Source organism: Mytilus trossulus, chromosome 14 (assembly GCF_036588685.1).
Source record: "Mytilus trossulus isolate FHL-02 chromosome 14, PNRI_Mtr1.1.1.hap1, whole genome shotgun sequence".
Lineage (NCBI taxonomy): Eukaryota > Metazoa > Mollusca > Bivalvia > Mytilida > Mytilidae > Mytilus > Mytilus trossulus.
In genome coordinates this window covers 63,085,076-63,095,167 of record NC_086386.1, presented here as the reverse complement: position 1 = coordinate 63,095,167, position 10,092 = coordinate 63,085,076, and the positions used below count along the sequence as shown (strand labels likewise).

The window sequence follows — 10,092 nt, the reverse complement described above, 5'->3', positions numbered from 1 at the left end:
TCCTTATAAATTGAATTAATCATAGACTCGGCACTCTTGAAATGGAATCATTATGTATTTACATTTTATTCTAACGCTTTTTGTCAATTGATATAGTTGACTCGACCACGAGTAAGGCTTTTGTTTTGATATCGTTCCTGAAATTTCATCGAACAGACAAACAGTATACCTTATATTCTTTTAATTTTCAACAACTTCAAATATATTCGATCGTCAATAAAGAGTCTGTTAAAGACGATCGCCGGTTGCGCGTATGGCGTTCACTAATAAGACATTACATGTCTTTTTATTTTTTAAGTTAAAAACTCGGAATAAAGTTAACATAGTTTTTTACTTCAAATATTGTTTTACGTAACAGAAATCTCTCTGACTGATATTGATATAATCATTTGAAAAGATTTTGACAAAAACACTGCTATGTTCTGTTATTGACTTTATATCTTTACTTGTTGACTTAAAATTCTCATTTTACAAATGTTAATATCTTAATCCAGTCATCTAACAATATCTTGCAATCCTTTTTTAATGGATATAACTTTTGACATTCCCCTACAGACTAGATAAATCGAAATGACAACCGTAAACTTGTCACATAGTTTTGTTTAATGGTCACTTGATAGTATTATTGACTCTAGTAAAGTATTCTATCGCAGTAAAGATAGAGAAAAACACATGCACTTGTAATAAGTCAGTTATCATTTACTTTTAACATTTCCAGTGATATTTCCTGGAAACACTATAAATCCTTTCATTAATAGTATGTTTTTTGAAAACAGGGAAGGATTTTGTTATTTAATATTTTTGAAAAGAAAATACGGACGCAAGCTATACCATATTTACGAGTTGACATCGGTTTTGTTACGTTAGTCTGCAGACATCAAACAATATGTTTTGGATTTTGATATACAATAATTTGTTTTGTTTGCTTCTTTAACATACTTTAAAAATGGAAACAAAACTGTAAGTTATATTCATATCCTTCCCAATATGTTTATCGTATAAGCAAAAACAAAACCACTTACATAATTAGTCCTCTTTTATAATACATCTTATAAAAAAAAATGGCAGTATTTATAAGATTCAGAATTGCCTTCGGTCCGTTAATCTGCCAATCTGCATGTCTTATGACTTCCACGTATGTAGGGATCCGCATCTTAAAATAAATTGAAATCTTATTAAAATGTTTAAAAACACGTCAAGTACGAATTTTGTCGTTTCCTATTTCAAGAGTTTTTGTATTTGATTTTTTGAAAAAAAATTGTCCGGTTTAGTTTTAACGATAAATTCGGACCTACTTATTTGATTAAATTGGAACTTTAATGGACTTTTGAACCACTAATGACAGGTTGATTTCGATTAAATTATTTTGTCATCCCCAAATGATAACATTAACAGTACATAATGATCATTCACCATATGCGCATTTCGGAAATGTATGTCAGTCATGTCAATTATGCTTGAGGAAATAATACTTGAAATTCAAATCGTCAAATCTAAATAGCTAATACAACGAAATTATAGAAATGTGTGAAGTACTGCAAAATCCATGTATTCCTCTAATTTCAACTTGGTACACAATTGAACCAATAATATTTATTTAGATTTGTAAATAAGGATTTATTGAATATGGTTTTCCATTGGTTGCATATACTATCATTCGGATGATCCATCGAGACTGACAGTCCAATAGCTGCGAAACCGATCCAGTAAAATAAAATTATCTTTTGGATCTGGAATGATTTCCGGTCCAAACTTGATCGTCAACACTTGAGAAATTACATCGCATGATCAACAGATTCAAGATGCCCGATTAATAACTTAAAGCTGTAGGATTTGGAGTTGAAGCAAAAAATGTATCAAAAGGCTGTTTTAATGGATTAATTTACATTATCTGACATCTTACATATTTGTGAAAGTTGCTTTCCTTATAAAACTGACTTTAATTTATAATTTTGATTATTAAAATAGATTTATATGTACAGAATGATGTTTAAACTAGATGGTTCATTGAAGAATTGATTTTTTCTAATTTTCTTTATACCCTATAGAAAAAACGTGTTGTACCATATTAATTTTAGATTAAAGGAATAACAGTAATGTAGTTGAAGAGTTGCCACCGTCAATTGTAGATTTGACGGTCGCAAATGCAGTTTTTTCCTGGCGACGCGTAGCGGAGACAGTAAAACGGAGATTTTCGACCGTCAAATCAAAATTGACAGTTGCAACTCTTCAACTACAGTACTGTTATTCCGATTCTAATGCATTACAATGAAAAAATACGATTAAACTTGAAAAAATGTCTAAATTTGTAAAATAAAAAAAAATCCGTGAAACTTCATGAATGATTTTGGCACAAAGACGTCATGGCTAAACGTGACGTTATACAATGAAAACTTACAAACTGGAGGTTATTACGTTACCAGTACTCTTCAAATTCGGATCAAATTACATTAAAACGGCGAATTCGAGGTAGGTGTTGTTTTATTTTCGATTATATAGTTGTAATCGAACATTTGTTGATTCATCAATTCAAAATGACGGGTCCCTCCTTAGTTACGCCTGGTCAACTGTGGATTTGACTGCAACTTTTAGCCAATGAAAAAAATTGTTACATCCAAATTACATTAGAATCTATAATTGATAGTCGCAGGAATTCGGTTGATAAGTTATGTACATTTAAAACTTCATATGAAAAAGTATGCATTATTTGGTAATTTAAATACAAATGTATTTAATTATAAGATAATAAAACATGTCAAAATGATACTCGAAATTGCAAATATTTCATTATGCTTTAAGGCCGATACTTTGTGTTGGTATTGTAACGTTTCGAACGAATATAGATAAGATAGCTATACAATTAGGTTTATATCGTTTTTTGAAATTTTTAAGTTAATTATAGGAGACGGAACGAAATTTGTAAGTTTTCAATCCTACATGTGTTATTGTTGTAAAATTTGGAACAAAAATGAAATATCTTTATAATCCATTTAGGGGGCTACCCAACACTGCGATTACAATATATTTGATTGTTTAGTAATCATGAAATTTGGAATTAATATTTAGAATTCATTTTTTTCTCACACAAACGGATCAAACGGCTAAGCGCCCATATGTTTTGATAATTTGTTTCTTATATACGCTTGCAAAGTTAACACAAAATTTGACAAACTATGAACTCGCTAGAAGTTCGTCTACAGTTTGTCGTTCGTTGTTTGTTAGTACAAACGCTACATCTGTTTCTAACTTCAACCTAATTAAACGATGTATGTGTTTCTACTTGTATAAAAAAGTATGTTTACCAACAACATGTCCATTATTGAAAGTTAACACAGGGTCAGTAAACACTGATAAAACGATGTATTTGATTCTTCTTTTGTAGCGTTTAGAAAACAACAATTATACAGATTTCATAAAATATGAACCAAATTAACTAATAATATTAATATTTTTCTTATATTTTTAGCAGTTTGATAAACACTACCATTGAGAAGCTAGATTTCTCTGTCATAATATAATAGGATTAATATGTTCAGCTAAGTCAGAATGAGGTAACTCCCTTATGTGTTCTGTACTCTCTTGATTGACATTATGAGAGTGCACTGAGAGTAGAATTATATAACATACTTGTAATTATTTGTTATACAAAGTATGTAATACATATTCTCATTTCATTTAGATTTCATATCGCTATGTATTAGATAATCTTTTATAGATCAGACATTAAGATGAGTACAAATGACATTGTGTATCAGCATTTAAATCTTTATGATAAGTCAATCCTGTCAATGTAATTTCGCATCATCGAAATAATTTCCACAATACCTCATCTTGTAACGACTCTCCGGTGAAAACTAAAGACTACATTACCGGGAATGTACTTATTGTTTCATGCACTTTCAATTCTCCTATGTATACTCGAAAAATATCATCAAACAGTACATTTCTTTCCAATAACTGTTTCGAAAATAAAAATATATGCTTTCAGTTCTGTGACCCATGTTAAGTACTAAAAGTTTTGTCAAGTTTCAGTAGTAATTTTTGGTAATTTTTCGATTCAAATGTAGAATACAGTGTTAATAACTTAATAGCTTAATTCACAAATAAATTGTAATTTTCTTATACAATTATAAGATTTACACATATTTCATGTAAATTTCACGTGAATTGAGATTCACATGAATCTGATGTGAAATTTTTCACATGAATTTCACGTGAAATTTACAACAATTTTTATTTATATTTTTCATGATTTTAATTAAATTTGAAAATGTAGATGTTATTTGAAATACTCTATTCAAAAAATTCATTTTTTTTATGATTTTCACGTGAAATTCACACGAGTTTCACATGAGAATCACGTGAAACTCACAAAAACTGATTTCATGTGAGTGTCACGTATAAGCTCGTTTGAGGTGAAATTGATGTGAATTTCATGTGAGATTCACATGAATTTAAATTCACGTGAAATTGATGTGAGTGAAATTCGCCTGTGTAAAGCGATAAATCGTCAAGAAGAAGGTTGAGGGGAATCGGAGGGTTAATAATCCCGAAATCCCGGGCTTAAAAAACATGAGATATCGAGGTCTCGAATTTTAAAGAAACTTTAATACCAACATTCAGAAATTCTGAAAAAAGCATTCCCGGATCCAAAAAGGATCACTCCCGAAATCCCCAGCTTAAATTCACCCAATCTCGGAGTTCCCATAAAGGTCCGACCCCCTCAGTAAACAACGCAAATATATTTACGTTTCCAACTCTATCAAATTTTTTTTTTATATTAAACAGAACTTATTGTGTACTCGACTGTAACAGTTGAAAATCAAAATACGGTGATCCTTTTTCTTGTTTTAGTTTTGAATACTGGATGTATTATATGATCGAAAACACTGATCTCGTATAGCTAATATCTTTTACTTCATTGACTTTTGAAGAGAAAAATAATCAGCGATATCTTCAGTTTTTAATTATGATTCGTTGATCGTTGTCCACATTGCGATGCTTTGACATCAAACATAAGATTGACAGTTTCCGCCAACTGACGGTATGCTATTCATTCATAGTGATTTAAACCAAATTTGTTTTCTAACTAATTGGGTACAAGGTTATTTCAAAAATTTATTGTAGTCGGGTTTGAACTACAGTAGTAAGTGTACATGTGCGTAATTATATCTACTTTATATAACATTTAACGACACTTGTTAGAAAAGAAAAAAGAAAAAATATTTGCACCATTTGGCTAAGTGTGTCGATAAATGTTCAAACGATCACAGATATCTTTCATTTGTTGTCGTTTATTCTTGACGTAACTAGTTGATCAATTCCACTTCTAAATTTCCATCATTATTTTCACAACCTTGTAAAAAACAATAAAATATTTATACGCGTATTAACTAGTTTAGAAGTTGGCAGCATCAACGTATTTGGTATACTTGTTGTAGTTTTTGCCTAAAAAGTCAAAGCACAAACAACTTGAACTCTGAGGTTAATTGAAAACAAAAAGTCCCACTACACATAAGTTTAATAATATTTGAAATTTTTAAATAGGGCTCACCATTTCTTGTGTAATGATTTTATTGCTTCCCAGAGATGTGTACTACTAATATGAACAATTTAGGAACCAACTCAATTGCAAAATTCATAATTCAAAGAGAAACTTGTTTTCAACCAATAATGAAGCGTAGCTCAGTTTTTTTCAATATGTCTCGACATAGACATAGAGTTGAACCGAAAGTGTCACATAACTTGTCAATCGTTAATCTAGTATGTATGCATCTCAAACTATGTAAATCCACAGTAAGGCACAATAGAGTATAAGCCACAACTTGCTAAATTAAAGATAACGCGAAAAAAAAATGCATTTAATTTTACATGATTTCACAGTTTAAGATATTAATCTAAAATAAGTTATATGGTTCGCTACCGACCCCCTACGGATCCATAGAGGGTTAGTACAATCCATAGGGTGTAAGACCGTAGGCCGAATCCCCTATGCATTTTATACACCCTCTATGGATCCGTAGGGGGTCAGTAGTTTACCGTATAACGAATGTATCAAACGCTGGACTCTTTCTGCGGCGTTTTGTTGAAAAATAAACAATAACAATGAAACACAACAACATTAATAGATAACGTCGCCATTAACGCGTCATGAACCCCATATGAAACTTACTAACACCAAACGGTCTCACAGGGGGTCACCACTTGACGGCGTTTAACCAATAACATCGCGATAATTCATCTGTGGTCCTATAAGAGTTCATCAAGTGAATTTGATTCTGATTATTAATAAAAATATGTATTTACTGTGAATGCGAATATTCAATGATAGTTCTGCTACTTCACATTAAAACCATGGTTCCCATTATTTTGGGAAGTCTTGATAACTGTTATGTATTAGAAGCACTTTACGAATCATTCAAAAGATACACACAAAAAACCCCACCTAGTATGTAAAATAGTTAGATTTCTAATCATTGTTAAAAGAACATTAAACTGATCAATCTTCGATACGCAGTATTGTTTTCTACACTAGGGTAATATCTGATAGATTGAATGAAAGCCTGTTCCGCTGCTCCTTTATCTCCTATTATATCAAAAGTAATACCTAAAATGTTGTAAGATACACCTATCGTAATGTTATTAGATAGAAGATAGTTTTCTTCTATAGTTGTTTGTAAAAGAAGGAGGGATTGTTGACATAGTCTTGCATTGTTAAGATGGTAATGACATAGAAAGCAGAGAAAATGGGCATACACAATTGATGGTACTTTTAGAACACATTATTTTGACGGTTGTACTTCAATCTCTAACTCTTCTAGTGTCAACATACAGTTTGGATATAGCACTACGTAATCTACCAGCAAGTATTTCCACAGGTGAACATAATTCATTTTTCTAAATACACGATTATTCAATCGGTCATGAGGAAACCCTGACCTTTTCATATGGGGGTATAGTTTTTCCGGTGTGCATTTTAATAGAGAATATCGTATAATGGCAAGGGCAATTTTAAATTGTTTTGTTTTGTAGAAAAAAGAAGCTAACTTGAGCCATCCGGTTACAGAATCATGATAGATATTCTGAACTAGTGTACTAATTCGAGTTTTGTACTGTTTATATTTGGATTTATTGTCATATATATCCTTCACTTGTTTCGTCTCTAACAACGTTATCATTCTTGACATATAGTACAAACACATTGTTTTTATTTTGTAATTTTTGTGGGACATTATCATATGTATTCCGTTTTCAAACAATTTTTCGGAGGCCATTACATAGCCAGTCATGCACTGAATATTTGAAGATAATATTTTTTGTAGATTTGAACTATTCACATAATTTGTGTTCCGTTGAATAAGTTGAATCTGTTCAAAGAGAAATGATATCTCGGCATTCGATATTTTAAAAGGAAATACAAGGAATTTCCAACCATAACTGTAAATAATTTTCAACTTATGTAAGAGTGTTTCACGTGCGTTTCCTGTCATCTTGTCTTCAAATAGATTTTTTTCGGGAATGAAATAATGTGGACAAACTGAGTATTCAACACAATAAATAAGTCTTCTAAAACATCGCATAAAGCACGATATCAAATTTTCTGGTCTCCATATTGATATTGTCAATTCCTCAGATAACCAAAACATAATTGTTTTCATGAAGTATGAACACAGCAAATCTTTACAATTTTTGTCAATATAAATATGGTCTTTTAGAAGAGTTTTCATTAAAGAATAACATATAAATTGTGTATGTGTAAATGTATAGATTAGAAATTTTTCTCCAACAGAAAAAGAAAGTCGCCATTCAATGTGTTCATACGCTGATCCTTTAACACCTATAGCTACAAAGAGAACGCCATGTTTCATAATGTTTTGTTTAACTTTAGATCCTGGCCATAGGTGATTAGATCGTTTCAACCATGGTTGTGCTGGTTTTACCCATGATTTACTATGTAAACAGTATGCAACATCAAATAATCCAGTTTTGTCAGATAGACATGGACCATGAACACATGAGCAAACGTCGTTCATGAAGTTTTCTTTGAACAACACATTTGAGAAGTACTTATAAAATCTCATCTCATCACATAGTTCTAAGATACACTTATCATTACTATGCAAAAAACGTAACCGTACAAAACCTGGCTTTGTATCTTCAGTTTCCATCAAGAACTGAGCTGTATTTCTATTTTTTTGAATTTTTGCTTCTTCAAAAACATCATATTCTTTAAGTACGTGCATTAAATCGATATCACTACCTTGCATCTGAATTCCCTCGCCAAAACTTCCACTTGTAATCATTGTATTATACTCGCCGTTTGATAAATTATCACGTACTGTATTCATTATTCGAATTTTATTGACGTAGTCCTCATTTCCAACTATGCATTCACACAAATACATGTATAGATCTATTGAAAGACTGGCTGTGTTCGATTCTATAAAATATTCAATTTAAAATTGAATGAAAAGATGAAAATGATTGTTTAATCCAATTAAAACAACGAAAGTCCGAAATAAAGTCTGTTGTCAATGATGAAAAAAAATCATATTCAATGTAGAAAACATTAACAATTTGATAATAAAATTGAGAATGGAAATGGGGAATGTGTCAAAGAGACAACAACCCGATCAAATAAAAAAACACAACAGCAGAAGGTCACCAACAGGTCTTCAATGTAGCGAGAAATTCCCGCACCCGGAGGCGTCCTTCAGCTGGCCCCTAAACAAATATATATATAAGTTCAGTGATAATGAACGCCATACTAATTTTCAAATTGTACACAAGAAACTAAAATAATAATACTGATAATACCTTCTTTTGTTATTTTTTGCAGCGGTTTTTGTTTTGCCGTTGAAAAGAGTTATTCCGCATGAATGAAAAATGGGTCAAAAAGCATTTATTCGTCTAAATAAATACGATACGGAATTTGAAAAGCAGTCTGAGTATTTCAGAAAAGCGATTAACTTTGCATTTCAAACTTTAGATCGAGTCCAACTTTAATAAGAAATGAAATAGTTTAAGACGAAAATATTTTGTCTCAGATTTCCATTTAAACTTCAAACCAAGCTACATCATGTACATGATTAGTTCAAAATGTGAATTCATATTCAATTAAAGCAGTTCCCCCTAAACCCTATGAATGTTGCAGTTCAATGTAAAAAGCAGTCTATATTTCATTACATTGTCTTTTTTTAGTTTAGTTAGAAGCGCAAAGTAAAAAACAAATATTATTTACAATGAAGTTAAAACTTGAAAGTGAGATATCAGATTGTGTTAACTTAAATAGAGGAGTAATATAGTTATATGTCATTTTCCACATACTTCTGTATACATCATTTTAGATAGAGTATGTCGATATAGTGGTCGAGAGAGTCAGTGAATACATATATACATAACATGACAACGCCAAATAAACCTCATAGCTTTATACACTTTATGACATTATGACTGCTATTACCCGTTTTTGTTTTATGTTCACAAACATTTGTTACATTCCTCTATTTTAGGGATTTATCGTTATCAAAAATCACATTGGCATACATTGTGGAGAAGAATTTAATTTTTGTTTCGAAAAAATATAAAATTGTAAAACATTGTTTCAGCAATGATTTTTGTTTTGCATTTGACCGGAAAACTATATTCGAACATAGTTTTAAGAAGAGAAAACAAAATTCAAAACAAATTGTTCTCTTGTTCAGAACAACTGAAGGTCTTTCCACCAAAACAATGTATTTTAATATGAAAGTTGTGAAATTAAGTTAAAATGTCATTTCAATCGTCAAATTACAGCTTATGGTACGCTGATTACCAAAAACATATGGTTTCTTTACAATATTTTTTAGATTAGGGAGATCATTTCTTACTTCAGGATTGAACAATGCTATTTCCGATAATATTTGAATATTAACTTGACACTGATTCCAAAAATATCTGGTGCTATATACTTTTATATTAATAAAGTACAATAAATAGCTACCTCCACACAAGGTAACTTCCGGTTATTTTTTCAAGGTTAAATGGTTTGATACCGTTTGCCAAAGTCTCATGGCTTCATCATGTATACATATGTCAATGTATGAGGTAAAA

The 10,092-nt window shown here is 30.8% G+C and overlaps 1 pseudogene; it reads right to left on the bottom strand.

Moving 5' to 3' along the window:
• Positions 1-6,479: 6,479 nt before the first annotated feature.
• LOC134697983 (uncharacterized) lies at positions 6,480-8,436 on the bottom strand (annotated as a pseudogene).
• Between the last annotated feature and the right edge of the window lie 1,656 nt (positions 8,437-10,092).